Source organism: Thunnus maccoyii, chromosome 7, assembly GCF_910596095.1.
Source record: "Thunnus maccoyii chromosome 7, fThuMac1.1, whole genome shotgun sequence".
NCBI classification, from domain to species: Eukaryota; Metazoa; Chordata; class Actinopteri; order Scombriformes; family Scombridae; genus Thunnus; species Thunnus maccoyii.
This window is the reverse complement of record NC_056539.1, coordinates 20386860-20402159: the sequence shown is the minus strand read 5'-3', so window position 1 is coordinate 20402159 and position 15300 is coordinate 20386860. Positions and strand designations below refer to the sequence as shown.

Here is a 15300-nt window from a genome sequence, read left to right as displayed (position 1 = left end):
AAAGGAAAAAAAATAGTCTGCACAAGGCTGAAAAAGCTTGTAAAATAAATACTCAAACTAAAACAGCTGCAGTCAGCATGTGAACCAACACAAAATGGATAACAAGGAGGAAGTCTGAGTGACTTGTCCAAACCCTAGTCTCATGTCTTATGCACTTTCATGTTGCATTATATTTAATTATAGATCATACCGGGGCAGCCCTTAACAGGGCCTGCTTGCCTCACAGGTACAAACAGTTGAATAATTCAGTAGCCAGCGTGTAGGATGTGGTGCGAGTGCAGCAGGAGAATAAGCTTACTGTTATTCAACCCGATGCTCCATCTTGCTGTGGGACAAAATGGAGATTCTGTGAGGTTAAATGGCAGATTTTTACAAGCTTGTCCCACAAATAAACCAACCACAGCATCTTTCAGGTATCCAACAGAAAAATACCAATATTATATTTTATGAGACACTGTCAACAGTCTCTTGTAAAATGCTGCTGCTGCTGTTTTATTTTTAATGCCAGTACAAGTCATTGGCAAGCCATTTATACTACAGTCACTTCTAACACAGAATAAACTACAGAGTATTAAACCACAGCCACGTTTTTATACTCAACAGTTTATTAGGTTAACAGCTGACTGCTATCATTTTCAACCAAATCCATTACTGTTATCTTTCTTTTATCCATGTGCCCAACATCTTTTTAAACATTCTCCATTATGAGAAAGGAAATTGCAGGTGGAGGTGGTGCATTCCTGTTTATGGCAGGAATTAATGGACTTTGGAATGACCGGAAAGAAATGGTAAATCAGGTGGCACACAGAAGTAATATAAACCTCACTCCGTAAATCGTACTGTGCTTGCTGCACATTCGTCTCAAAAACTACATGTTGTAGAATGAAACCAGGAAAGGCTGAAAATGACTAACACTATAATTTTACGAGAGCGTAGCAGGTTATTTTGCATAACTACAAACGGCAGGGGAAAAGAATGAGTCATAGTAAAAACGCAGTGTTTTTGCATAGTAGCAATAGACAGGTTTGATTGAGCATTTCTAGAACTCCATCATGAATGACACACTATAGTTTCACTAGAATATAGTGTACTCTGAAGTGGAGTATAAGTAGGTTTTTATGTTTTGAGTTCCAAAGTGTGGCCAAAGTGAAATATTCTCCTTTAATTTTCACACAACATGATCTACTTGATTGGGTTTGGTAGGATACTCAGTGCTGGTGTCAGAGCTACTCTTCACTGAGTCCTGCACTTGCAGTAAAGTATCAGTTGTTATGCTTTCATCTTTTGATTGAATCCACATTTTATTGATGTGAATTGTCTTGGTCAAAGCTTATTGTGTTTGATGTTATATCATGAAATCTAAAACATTTAGCACTGTATCTGAGCTTAAGTTATCACATACTTTGATTTGATCTATTTGTCATTTGAGGCACAATTATTGGAAGAAATATGACCCATGACCCCAATCTTGAAGCCTAAGTTGAGTTGTTTGCACAATATTTTGTCTATCGTGTTTGCAATGTACCCTGTGCTGTGCATATCACTGTAAAAAGATCTGTATCATGCACATTTATTAATAATATTGCAAACCAACATGGAGTCATCCAAATCATGTTTTTTTGTGCTATTGTTCAATACCTTGGCTTCAAACACATGGCTTGCACATGGCAATTTTTCATGCTCAGATGGTGTCAGTGAACTGAATATTTTGTTTTAACTTGTAAGTAGAATACGTGGCCATAATAAAGAAACATGTACATAAGGAATGAAATGCCATTTTTCTCCTTCAGCACATGGTTGACACAGCAACAGCAGTCAATACTGCAGGAATACTATACTCTTAGAATTTTACAGTACAGGCACTATTTGGAAAAATAGGCTACAGACACCATATCAGAATTAAGAGGATGCTTGTAGTAGCATCTTAATGTTTCCAGCTGCTGTCTCTGCTGACTTTGTTGAAAGACTTTGGATGCACAGCAGGAGTCAAGTGTGGTGGAAATGTGTTGTGCACTCCTCAGTGGTTCCCGCTGAAACTTTAGAATGAGAAGGAAAATATTTGGATATTTGTGCCAACTTCTTTCCCAATAAAGTGTGTTACTCATTTCTTCTAGACAGTGACAGTAAATAAGTGTGTAGCCTTTGCCTGTGTAGAGACAGAAAGGTGTTTAGATCCAGGTCAAACATTGGCAGTCGAAACTGTATTGGAGTTTAATACCACATTTGATATCCAAAAATTTGATACCATATGGTTTTCTGGTGTTTTGGCAATTAAATCAGATCTGTGTCAAATAAGCCAGAAAAATCTGAATCAAGCCACATCACAGTGGCATAATGTGTATATAATTTAGCCAGACTTCTGAGCCTGGTTGGGATAATGTCTGAATTTGGACTTTAAATGGAATTTAGCAGAATTCGTCCTTTGCTAAATTCCACACAAACATGCATAATTTAGATGTCAGAATATATAAAAAAAATAGAGAAAACTAAAGGTTTCAGCACATGCGTGAGAAAATAGAGATGGCTTATGGGAAAGACAGTAAAGAGGAAGACATGGAGATGGGGGTTGGAGTGACAGATAGAGAAAGAAGAGAGAGAGAGAGAGAGAGAGAGAGAGAGAGAGAGAGAGGAGTGGATGCAATGAACAGGAAGCATCCGGAATGAATTCCCAGAGATGGCCACGCATGGCTGGGCTGAACTGGCCTGGATCTAGGAGGTGGAGGCTGGGTGGGGGGTTGAGAGGCTCCTGCACGTCCAGCTGGACAGAAAGAGAGAGACAGAAAGACGACAGAGAGAAAGAGAGAGAGAGAGAGAGAGAGAGAGGCCCCCGGGCGCTGACAGGTGTAGCCCTCCACTCCAGCTGAGGCCTCACAGCTGACCTGGATCTTTGGATATTTCTCTCTATGCCGATGTCTCTCTCTCTCTCTCTCTGTCCCCCTGTCAAAACACATGCTTTGACTCTGAGGGTTACACACACGACAAGCTACGGTATGCTACACTGTGTTCGCTATTCTTCATTTAATATGGCAAGTCTCCCACCCAGGCTGGAGCACAGTCACAATTTATCACACAATTGCCCAAAGTTAAAAACTAGCACTGATTTATCTTAGAATCAAACACAACGCAGCAGCAAGCATTAATAATAATAATAATAATAGCAATAATAATAGTAAAAAAACAGTGGGACTTCTACAGAGGTTAGATCTTTACTCATGAAAGCAGCTGTCTGAGTAAAAAGAGAGACTTCTTTTAATCTCTGCCTTGGGTGACAATTGCGAATAACAGGAAATACAGGATGACATGACAAATGTCTCTGGCTGGATTCACTCCCAGGACATTGTAATTAAACAACCTGGACCTCCAGGCCAACTGGACACTAGAGAATCACTAAATGTAATCAGTGTGCTGGAATTTTACGTGATGCAATTGCTGCAGAGACATAAACCTTATAGAGTTTAACACACTTATGTTGCAAGACTTCAAACAAAACTCCAACTTAAACTAAATATCTCTACTAAAGCTGGCATTGTTGCTGATGATGTTTCTCAAACTTAAAACCGCATTTCCCATAAACTGTTGCTTCCTACCACAAAGAACAGTCAACAGTTACTCTCTTTGGCTTTACAAAGATGATACACACACATGCTGCTAAGTGACCTTTTTACTCTCTCCAAACTAAGGAATACACTTTTAAGGAAGGTGCCCTCTTCCTGTTTTGAGAATTTCCCATTTTCCCATTCTGATCTGGTAACATACAATTTTAAATGAAATTTAGAAGCTGGTAGAAACTGGTGATCTCCACAGCAGTGCTGTTAATTATGTATGGTTAATTATTACTTACTTCTCAAAATCAATGTGGTAATGATTAGCTGATGTTAAAGTGATAACACATTTAACAAATTCTTCTCAGGTAGACTGTTTAGCATTATATAAAACCTCATCTTGTGTAATATTGTAATATTATTATATTTGAATATAAAGAATGATCCCTTTCCTCTTAAATACACTTTTAACCAATTAGTGTTTCTATCATCATCCAGACCTTTTTGTCATGCACTGTTATTTGAAACATCAACATGATTAAAATAAAAAAAAAAAACAGAATTAATTTAATTTGCCTCGCTGGCTCATTACGTGAGGCGACTTTTAACATGATGAGTAAATGAGTATTCCAATATGACAAGTTAAAATGATAAGGTCAGTGCGGCTGAACAAAGACGGACCATTTTCTGTCATTCAACAAAGGACTAGATTACACTCATGTTAAATAAACAATGAATTAGAGCGAGTGAACAAGACAGATTGATTTGCTGTTAACAGCACGGCAATTAATCTTACACCGTAAATGAGAGTACAGAAAATACAGGGAATGAAAAAATACAATGAGTACCATTGTGAAAGCAGCATTGTTTCAAGTCATTGTCAAATGTAGTGAGTGTAATGTACTGTACTTATTACATGCTTTGCATTTCCCTGCCTAACAAGTGTTTCACACTTTGTTGTCTTAAAATTTCATTTCCTTGAGAGATGTGCGAAAGTCTGCAAATTGGGTAATCTCATTTGTTTCTTGTGCAGGTTTTTGTGAGAATATCAACACTGAAATGAGGCAGATAAGTCTATTAACATAATGTCACTCAATTTAAGACATCATTTAAACAGCAGTAGTAGCTTTGGAAAATAATTTAAAGGGAAGATTACTGAGTTCAGTTCTTCAGATTAAATTAGTTACTGGCACAGACATTTGTGCAGAATTGCAAATTATTCATGTCTTTGTGATTACTGTTATTGTGTTGTACCATTTATGATTCCTGAGAGCAAAGGCATTCCATGTGAAGAAACATGTCTGTACACACTTCTGGAAACATTTGGCATCAAACTACATAACTTTTAATACTTCAGGGACAGGCATTTTTCTCTTAGCTGTAATATTTGACTATTTGGACAAACATGCAAGAGTGTGCATCTGTACATGCTCCCAACCCACCCACACACACTCACATCCCTTAAACCAAGCCTCTCCTCAACACACACCCATCCATCCATCCAACCACACACACACACACACACATACACATACACTCATGTGGATATTATCAGTGGTGCTCAGCTGAGGCTCCAGGCCTGTCCGGTCCCCACGGCGTAGCGGTGACCAAGGGAGGAAGAGCTTATCTCGGCCTCAGGCCCCTCCCTCGGCCCCATGCCTTGGCTCCAGGAGCTGGGAGGCAGATGCCATGCAGGCCCCTAGTGTGGCGTGTTTTTGTGGCCAAAGCGTATAGCGTTTAATGCTTAAGGGACAGGCTTTTGAACCAGACAGTCCATCTTGCCCGTGTGTTTGTGTGTAAATGTGTGTATTTGTGCAGGCCACACAGCAGATGGAGGTAAAGGCTTTTAGTATGACCAACTCCCTCTGGTCCACCTGGACCAGATCAGAGCATTTGGTACTCACACACACATGCACATACTCATTCACTGAGAGACTTAAACCGGCGGTACTCCCTGGATAATAATAAATGGCACTGAATTGTTACCAGGTGTAATGTTATTCTAGGAATATTTGCTTCCTTTAAATTCATGAGGACAGGATCAGTAGGATGTGATGTTAAGTCACGTGATGATGGAGATGAGAGTGATGAAGATGATGACTACAGAGACAAATTAGAGGATACTGTCAAAGACAACAATGAGGGCACCAAAGTTCACACGGTTTTTGGAATTGATTTCAAATAATACAAATTCTCTCGCGAGCAGCTGAGAGAATCAACCTCCTCATCACATATTATCAGTGATGCTCAACCTCCGCATCACATTCACATCGTGTTCTCACTGTCAGGTTGCACCATCATCTCCATTCATAATAAACTAATTCCTCATTGAAATGGAGAGCTTTCATAGGACGACGAAGGCGAGAACAGGTGTTTTTGGAATGTGCAGCTGAAAAACTCCAAATGAGTTTTAAAGAGACGAGGTTAACAGCTTCGAAAAGCTCCTTTCGTCTCAGCGAATTATGCTAAGTGTTCACAAAACACCGGTCTAAATATAGGGCTGGAACGCGCTGCAGATTAGCTCGCACAGTGATGGGTCTATAAGACGGTGGCACAGAGCTGTCTTCCCTCTTTGACTGGCACAGCTTTGAACCCCACAGCTCAAATTCACTCCACAGTGGGTAAATATCTGCAAGTGTGTATGTGTCTGCCTATTAGCCTGTCTGTGTATCTTCCTACAAGAACCAAGGGTGAATGGTTTTTCTGTGTTTGGAGCAAATCCTGTGTGTTCAAATTCACTGCGGTAGAATAAAAACGATGCTACTGGAGTTTATTTTAGAGCTAGCACCTTCCTCTTGGCTGTTTAAAGGTATTAACGAAGGACTGACATTTCAGCTCTCGGGGCTAACCGTAGAGTCTCGCAACCCCCGAAAACAGTGAATGGTTCGACTTGCTCAATTCCTTTTCCAGCGAAGACATCCATGCCTTAATATTTGAGTCTTGCCTTTGATGTGCAATCACACATGCGCATGTCTACCACTCACACACTCGCACAGGCACAATACATTTGCTGAGATAAAGTGACTGCAGTGTATGACCCATTTTGCAGAGGCAGGGTTTTGCTTTCATAACGATGGGGTGTGAGTGAGCGCATGTGTGTATGAATGCCTAACCAGTATCTTACACCGGGATGATGCAGCACGACAGGCTTTTAAATCTTGAAAAGGAAGTGCTAGGCTGGTTTCTGGTAAAAATGCAACTGTCACACGTCCAGTCATAATGCCGTTAGCCATAGTCCCTCAGGGCAACAGGCAAGCTAGTACTGAAAGTACTCACAAGTGGCAAGAAAAGGGGAAGCGTTATCTTGAGTCAAAAAAATTTGAAAATCTAGTGCAAGGGGGTGTGTTATGAAATATATTTCATGTTCCTTAAGTGTGGCAACAAGCCTCGAAACCCCTGACCATGCTCCTCAAGCAGTTAATAATCATTGTTTCACGGTATTGGGGGAGCGAGGCAGAGATAATGTTTTGTGTCGAGATAACGCGTTGCCTTATTCCTGTCGCCTCCCGTTAACGTACAAGAGAAATGGAATGGGCGCATCGCCTTAGAGCCATCCAAATGAGGGTGTCTGCCGTGAAGTGAAGTGAAGTGAAGTGAAGGAGGAGGGGGAGGGGGGGTGGGTTGGGTGGGGGCAAGTGCCACAAAAATCAGGGAGCGGCTGCTCGACCCTCGCGGCGCATCACGGCAGCAGTCAAGTGAATGTGAAAACAAGAGAAAGCTTTGCGGAATATTGATTTAATGCCGCAGCCTGAGCAGGGGAAGATGCGCGCTCCAGATTACATGCGCTCTATTTCCCACCCATACAGAACCTTGAGTTCCTCTGCCTCCACACTTTAGAGAACCAGAGAGACAGAGAGAGGATGTTCTTTTATGTGCTGTTGCCCCCTGTGAAGTCCAACTGTTTAGAAAATCAATGTAGAAATACAAAAGAGGGTAGAATAGCATAAATATGTAAAATCCTGTTAACCCTTTGTTTCTATACATGTAAAAAAAAAAAGGAATATCAAGGGATCTCCTTGCTGTATCCTCCCACCATAGCTCCTATGGATTGCATCCCTTCCTTTCAATTAGCTCACTGTCTCCTAAATAATGAATTAGCTTCAGAACCCATTAGGACCAAACATTTTTGATTTGTTGGAGGTCTTTCACAGCCGTTTTGGAAATTTAGGGTGAACATGTTTGTTTTTGATAGTCTAATTTATATATTTTGTGAGGTTTTTTTAAAACCTCAATGGATTTTCTCTTAACTGTTTGTATTTCCTCTTTTTTCAGTCAGTTTTTTACAATTCACATGTGGAAATTATGTATCCCATTACACTCCTTCCCATATACCTGTGAAGATAGCCTTTCAAATATCTTATTAATACAATTCCTGATCACCCTACATCACTCAATCAGATTATTCACAGTAGCAATGCAAGAAATATTATATAAACAACAAATTAAGTTATTTATTCCTGTTCTAGTGGTCAAGTACTGTATGACCCTGATGTTGATCTTCTTATTACATGGAAATTTGCGGTGTAGAATTCATTTGTTCAGTTTCAATGTCATCTTTACTCTGCACCATAATGATCATAAAAATGATAAAGTGCTCACGTCAAGTTGACAACTAAATACAAGTTATGTAGACTCACCAAGCATGCATGCATTCATTCATTCCTCTGTTTTATACACACACACAGGAAACAGAATGTGTGCATTTCTCTTTGCTGCCCTCCGTGTAACTCTGTGCGTCGGTGACAAAAAACAGGAGATCTTTGGAACAATTTGTTACTTAATGCCCCCCCCCCCCCCCCTTTCTGGTTGCTGAAAATTATGAACAGTGAGCCACACTCACATTCTTGCGCACAGCCAAGTGAGGAGGCGCCTCTGCTCCTGTCCTGGGCCAATGGCGCACAGAGCAGCCTTATCGTACTTATCCCCGCCTGGCCAATGGCGCACCTCTCCCCGGCTCACATGACGCCTTTCTGTGCGTTCCCTCTCCTCACAGCGCACAATCCCGACGAGTCCAGGCATCACTGAAGAGCAGACACCGGCGGAATCGGACGTCCATCGTCCTCGGCAGAAGTAACCAGGTGTTATCTTATGAAAACTTTATCGTCATCAAATGAAGCTGACCGTCCTGTCGATGAGAATGACCATGCTTCGTAGGAGGAACAGACTTTTTTCCGTCTCCAAGCGACCGGAGAGGCGCAGGGGCGAGACAATAACGCCCAGAAGTTATTGAAATGAATCGTAAGTAGACGACATTATATTTTTTCCCCTCTTCAAATCACTTAATTGTTGCTGCCATTCTGGAAAGTATTAGTTACGTGTATCGTTTATTTGTAGCCGACTTAAGTTTTTTAATTATAACTGCATGTGTCACTTTTGCGCCGTACCGTATGCTATGCGTTTTAGTACACACTGAAGAGAAAATTAAACATTTAAAAACGCTTTAGAGATTTTCATTACGAAAGAAATTTCACTGCACTTGATGCTTGTTTCACATCTAAGTTCATTTCTTCCTGTCGACATTCTTTGTGCGTCTCTGTGAATTCTCTCATTGTGGATGTGTGGCTGTCTCCGCGCAGCGCCATAGCATGAAATATAGATAAAAAGCACACGGTAAACCCACTGACCCCAGGCAGGCAGGCTGTGCAATCGGTCCACAGGGCTCAATGAGGACAATTAGAGGGGGGGACAAGAGAGAGAGAAAAAAATGGAGTGCTTGACGCACACTGAAAACAGGGCTGCACTTGATTTCAACCCGCCAGGCAGGATAAGGGTGGATCTTCAATAACCTTATATGTCATTTCCAATGAAGGATGTGACAAAAAAAACGTCCCTTAAGTTAGACTCTGGTCAGGCTTAGAGAACTAGGGTTAAAATGTGTTTTTCAGAAGTGAAATGCGCCACTAAACATACATTTATGTAAAATTCCAGTGAATTTGACACCCCATGAGGTCATGTCATTCACTGAACCCATTTATTGATTGTAAATTAGGGGGTAGTGGGGTCAGAGGTGGGGGGGGGGGGGGGGGCAACAAAAATTATGTACATTTTGGAGTCAAAGCAAAAATGGGTGCCCGCTGATTGTCCGTGATTTCTGCACAATCAGAGGGAAAAAGCAGGGGACCGGGGCCATTTGATGTTTTGAAAGGCTTCAGATGGCTTTAATTAGGACCTATAAAATCTGTCTGCCCTATTCTCTGAGGCGGCGTTCTGGAGGAGCGACAAGGGAGGGGAACTGACAAAAAACAAAAAGAAAAGCAAACCGACACAGAAAGTCACTTTGCCGAAGGATCGCCTAATCAAATTTTTATAACCCTCCTTTTTTTTTTTTCTCCTTGTTCCCTCCCTTGCCTCCCACCCTCCCTTCCTTGATGCTGGTGGTATGTAGGCAACCCTCTTATTCCCTCTTTGTCTGGCTGCTGTGTTATCTACACTCACCCCCCCCCCCCCCCCCAATCCTCCCACCACCCTCAACCTAACTACCGCCTACAGTCAGCCCGACCTCAGACACCTGAAGGCTAGACATAATGATCAAGAGAAGTTCCAGTCTGTCTGGAACACAGCCAGTTGTTTTAGCTTTTCTTCTTCTTCTCCACCTTCTCCTTCTCTTTTTTGTTGTCCTCCTGCTGGCCCTGCTCGTGCCTCTTTCCCTGTCTTCCAGCTACAGTCAAGACACGCTATGTTGTTTGTGAGGTTGCGTGTGTGTGTGTGTATGTGTGTATGTGTGTGTGTGGTATGGAGGGCTACTGCTACTGCTGCCACTGTGTAGCCTATACGGATCTTGGATGGAGTGTGGGTGACTCACGCAGCTGCAATATACACAATCATGTGGAAACATCAAAGACTTCTTCTGTGTGTGTGTGTGTGTGTGTGTGTGTGTGTGAGAGAGAGAGAGAGAGAGAGAGAGAGAGTGAGAGAGTGTGAGATTTCAGCTATGCTGTTTTGGCGAGCTTCTAGAGAATATAGATATGACATGGCGCCTGTAGTTATTGTATTGTTTCTATTTTGTTCAAATAGCTGGGGTTTATGGGCTGTACTACTTAGCTGTTTTTGAAAGTATTACATTATTTGTACAATATCATATTTGTTTATAAGTTTTTTTTGTACAGCACACAAGAGGTCTGAATCTTGATGTTTTGTCTCTTTCGAGTTTTTTCAATGCAATGATGTTAAAGTCTTGATCTTGAAACTCAAAAAGGATTAGGTTAATAGAACAACGTTATCCAATTATTAATGAATGGAGGTGTAATCTTTTGAGCTTCAAAAGTGAACATAAAATATCATTCCTGCTTGATGACTCCATCTTTACCGAAGTGGAGGTTTTAAACGAGGCCCTCGGACACTACCTCTGCTCTGACGGTAGGCGTCTTTCAGTTGGGGCTTAAGGAGAGGTGGCGTCTGAAGTCGAGCAAAAAGAAGTACAAAACACTAATTAGAGGTGGGAGTTGGTGAATAAAGCCTCAATACGTGCATTTCTTTGAGAGACAAATTCATCTTTAAGAGTGTCTTCTGTTTTGAGGAGTACACGTCTTTGTTTTCTCTGCGTGTGTTGGTTAGGGATTACATCATTCGGCTGCTGCTGGGTTAGCTAGATAATAAGCTAGCTTGCTGTATGGAAAATGGCTGGTTGGAGTGGAGTCTTTGTTTGACATCTATGCCTGACAACAGAGTGAACATCAGAGCAAGTAGAGTCGTATGTAATGTCTTTCTGTTTCTAGTCAAATGAGGCAAATGATTTTTAATGCGCATTCTGAGTTATTTTTCTCAACAATGCCCATTTTTTGTGAACTTGTTTCTAAGAGAATTATCTCCTCTGTATCCAAAACCATGTAATCTTGTCAGATGGGATGTTTTCAAGAACAAGTGTTTGGAAAATTTGCACAGGGCTCCAGTCAAAATCCTGCCACTTGTTTGTTTGTTTTTTTTTGTTTTTTTTGTTTTTTTTTTCTGAAAGCTGACTGTGTATCATGGCATCAAGGAGATTGGGGATGTCTCTTCCTCTGCCACCACCCTTTGAAGGGGGAAGTAATAAAAAGCTCAATGGGAGCAACAAGCTGTTCTTCCCTCCTACACTTTGAGGCTTTCTACCTGGAGATGAATAGGAGGCCCCTCCATAACGAAGGGGGAGAAGAGAACATTTTATTGAAGGCTGAGGATGTGGGGGGATGCGCCATAGCTTATAGACAGTTGGTGTGAAATAGTCTAGTCGTACCAGTTCACCGCAAAGCACCGCTACTGAGTTTTGCATGAGAAAAGTTAGCATTTTAGACTCTATGAAGGCTTAATTTTTTTTAAAAGATCACTAATCTGTCAACATATTTTGGCACAAATGATGTAAATCTGTTTAGGTTTAAGTAGGTCAAAAGGTTGTTTTGTAAACATTACCAAATTGTCCTGTTAAATCCCGTTTGAAGTAAAACACTGTCTTCATAGTGTGATAATACATCATCCATGATAATGACATTGGACAATCACAAAGCCACAGATTAGGATTTTCAGTAACCAGATTTATGCGTGAAGGAGTGAAGTCATGGTCAGGAATGTAAATGGCAGAGTCATTCAATTACCACTGTGCCCTTTCCTGGGAAAAGTCCCCAGCCGTGAAGAGGTTAATTGTTTTTGAATCTCCATCCGAGGGGAGAAAATGGGTGAACGGGAGGGATAATTGAGCCGCTGATAGTTGAGTGGGTTATGGATTACTGCGCCTTTCCAAAGGAGAAAAGAAAAAGAGGTGAACGGGAGAGGAAGGAGAGAAGGAAAGGAAAGGAAGGCCCGTGTTGTGCGATGCAGCCGCAGGGGTCGTCTGGCTTTCTTAGGAAGAAGGAGAATTCAATCCTGTTTAGCCCACGAGGTGACCCTTGACCCCTCGCATGCTCCACCCTGCTCCAGGTGCAAGCCCTCACTGCTGGCAGCTCACACACAGACACACACTACAAGCAAATTTTTCACACACTGAAAGCACTGGGGGGAAACGCTGTATGAAAATGCAGATCCTTTTCACATTTTTGCCCCCCTGCTTCTTTTTCTTCATGCCATTCTATTGTTGAGGGTTAAAGATCCAAGCCTGCTTGTTGGGGTGGGGGAGTGTTGTGATAATATTGGGCCCCTTTTTTTTTTTTTTTTTTTTTCCCCTTCTCCTCCTCTGAAATATTTTCTCGCCAAGAAAATGGATGACTGTCTTTAATCGGCGGAAAAAAGATGATCTGACATGGTGCAATAATCACAGGAGTGTTAATCAGAAGGATGTCATGTATAATTACTACAGTGTTTGATAACACCACAGCGAACCACCTCAGGCCATTAGCGAAAGTTTCCCGATGCTATTAATGTGCGTTAATAAAATTCAAGAAAGCCCGGATGGAACGAGCCCTCTGCATGGCCCACTGGTTAAAGCGCTGTAAGGTTAATGATCCAATTTACATACTTTCTGCTGCCATCTGGGTGGAGTGACGAGGCAGATGCTCCCCACTCTATACTGTTGCGTTGTACTGTTCAACACGGAGGAATATGTTCGATCCACAGAGGTCGATGAGCACGTTTAACAGTAAGCCTGTGGTCAAAAACATTCATGAATGAACTGAAAATGAACTGAAAAGAAGCATCAATCAGATGGCTTTTGTAATATGTTTGAAATTCCATTTAGCCCAATTGCAAATGGTTGAATAAATGGTAGCTTTTCTTCTGGTTGATGATGAATGTGGTTGGGATTGAATTTGGCTACCACTCTAGGTCACCAATCTCAGAAATTGTTCTTCATAAAAAGTGACCCTCAACTATGACATATACTGTGACCTCTCCCGATTGTAAAAAAAAAAAAAAATCATCTGCACCTCAGGCGATGAGAAACACAACGGGGGCGATCCACAAAAATCACCATAGATGATTCTGGAGACTGGGGGTAAAAAAAAGAGGATTAGTGTCTGTCCACCTCTCTGCCATCCTCATCTGGGTGATCACATTACAAATAGAACATTCTCGAAGCGTTCTTTTAGCAGAGGAACAAAATGAGGTCTGTCGGCGATCAATAAAGCAGTGTGAAAGCAGAGGGATATACTTAAAAAAATCAAAGGCTCTGGCTGGCACGGCCATCATCTCGTCCCGTCTGCTGGAATCAGATAAGGGAGCGGGCCTTGCAGGAAAGGTTGTTCGGCCCTAGGGCAGCTCAACTTGACGGCTATCCCTCCTACTGGCACCCACTGTAGACTGATTTCATCTGCAAATGGGCAAAGCCAAAACCTTTCAGCATTTATCTGGTCCCACTCTGATACTGTACATATGGAAGAATAGCTGAAGGGATAGATGGGTAAAGGGGAGCATAATATATAATCCTTGCAGTGTTCATGGGGAAAAAATACGCAGTTATTTCTCAAAACCCCTCTGTTGTCCTCCATGGGTGATGGCTTTTACCTCATTCTTCACTTACATGATTTAAAGAAAATAAAATCACCCCGGTTTTGGTTTGACAATGTGTCAGAGCTGGTGCGAGTGTTCGTCTCAGATTAGCTCTTTGTGCCGTGAGGAGAGAGGAAAGATGGGGTGGGGGGGGGGTTGGGGATGGGGGAACAATACCGCCGCGATCCAAGTTGAAAGAAATCATTTGCACAATTTTATGAAAGCGGTATTTGTCCGGTTGGATGGTTCTATCAAAGCCTAACAGCCACGGTGGAACGTGATTTAAATGACGGGGTGAGCTACAAAGCCAGCAAGATGTCGGGTTAGAGTCATTTCTCAGCTGAACGCTCTCCAGGTAAAATGCAGATAATGCGCTCTCGAGTTTTTCTTTCTCCTTCTTAAAGAAGTCTCATTTCTACAGATGGCTCTGAGCTGACACCAATGCCGCAGAGCTTCTGTTCTCAGAGCTAAGCTTGTACAACATTTATGTGAAGAAGATGAAAAGACATCATGGCTCCACTTTATGCCTTTAAATTCATTCCTGCCAAACAGCTTCACTAAGGCACTTCGTTTCTTGTTCTTCTTAAAGTATTATCTTTTTTTATTTATAATTCCCCCCCCCCTAAACTCTCTTCTCTAAAACACTCCCGATTATGACTTTTAAAACTTTAAATACCAGTTTAGTAAACCTGCATAGGATGAGAGTTCAGGTAAGTGAACAGGAGAAGTAATAAGAGGATGAGTGCGATTGCTAGGGTTGAAACATGCAGTGCAGATAAAAGAACATGATTTGCCTCTACCCATATCTGTTGTTGACTTCAGTTTCAGAACCCCCTACAGTATTTCCTGGTGACTCACTTCTTTCCGAGCCATTTATGCTTGAAAACTTCCTATGGATAAACCACATATATTCAGAGTTTTATTGTCAATGAGGGACCATTGGGCATAATGAAGTTCTGTTTCCCAGCGTGAGTTTGGGAGGCTCATGATTACAAATGCTCCTCTCATTGTCTCCCATCATCTCTTGCCTAATTGAAGACAATATAACGAGACAATGTGTTCCCGCTCATCATTCTGCATCAATGGCGTGCTCTATGGAACGTGCCAGTCTGTTAAAAGTAGGGTGGTGGCGGCGGGGAGGGGTGTGTGTGGATACTTGAATGCGCTCGAGCTTGTTTAATTTGGACCAAGAAGATGGACAATTATACTACAGCTCCCGGGGGGGCTGTTCATTTTGGTCAGCTTCCCCATTTCATGGCCGCCCGCCCTTGTAAACGCTCCTGGATGTGTCTGGGTCATGCGTTAGGGGGTGGAGTGGGGTTTGTTGGCGGGAAGGGATTGGGTGGGGGTGTGCCTCTGGAGGGGTTGT

At 42.0% G+C, this 15300-nt stretch overlaps 1 long non-coding RNA gene across 1 annotated transcript in view; it reads left to right on the top strand.

Moving 5' to 3' along the window:
- Positions 1-8526: 8526 nt before the first annotated feature.
- Positions 8527-15300, top strand: part of LOC121899899 — a 30540-nt gene continuing 23766 nt past the window's right edge. Inside the window, exon 1 of the long non-coding RNA XR_006096814.1 lies at positions 8527-8780. This is a non-coding gene — a long non-coding RNA (uncharacterized LOC121899899). The remainder of the gene's footprint in view (positions 8781-15300) is intronic.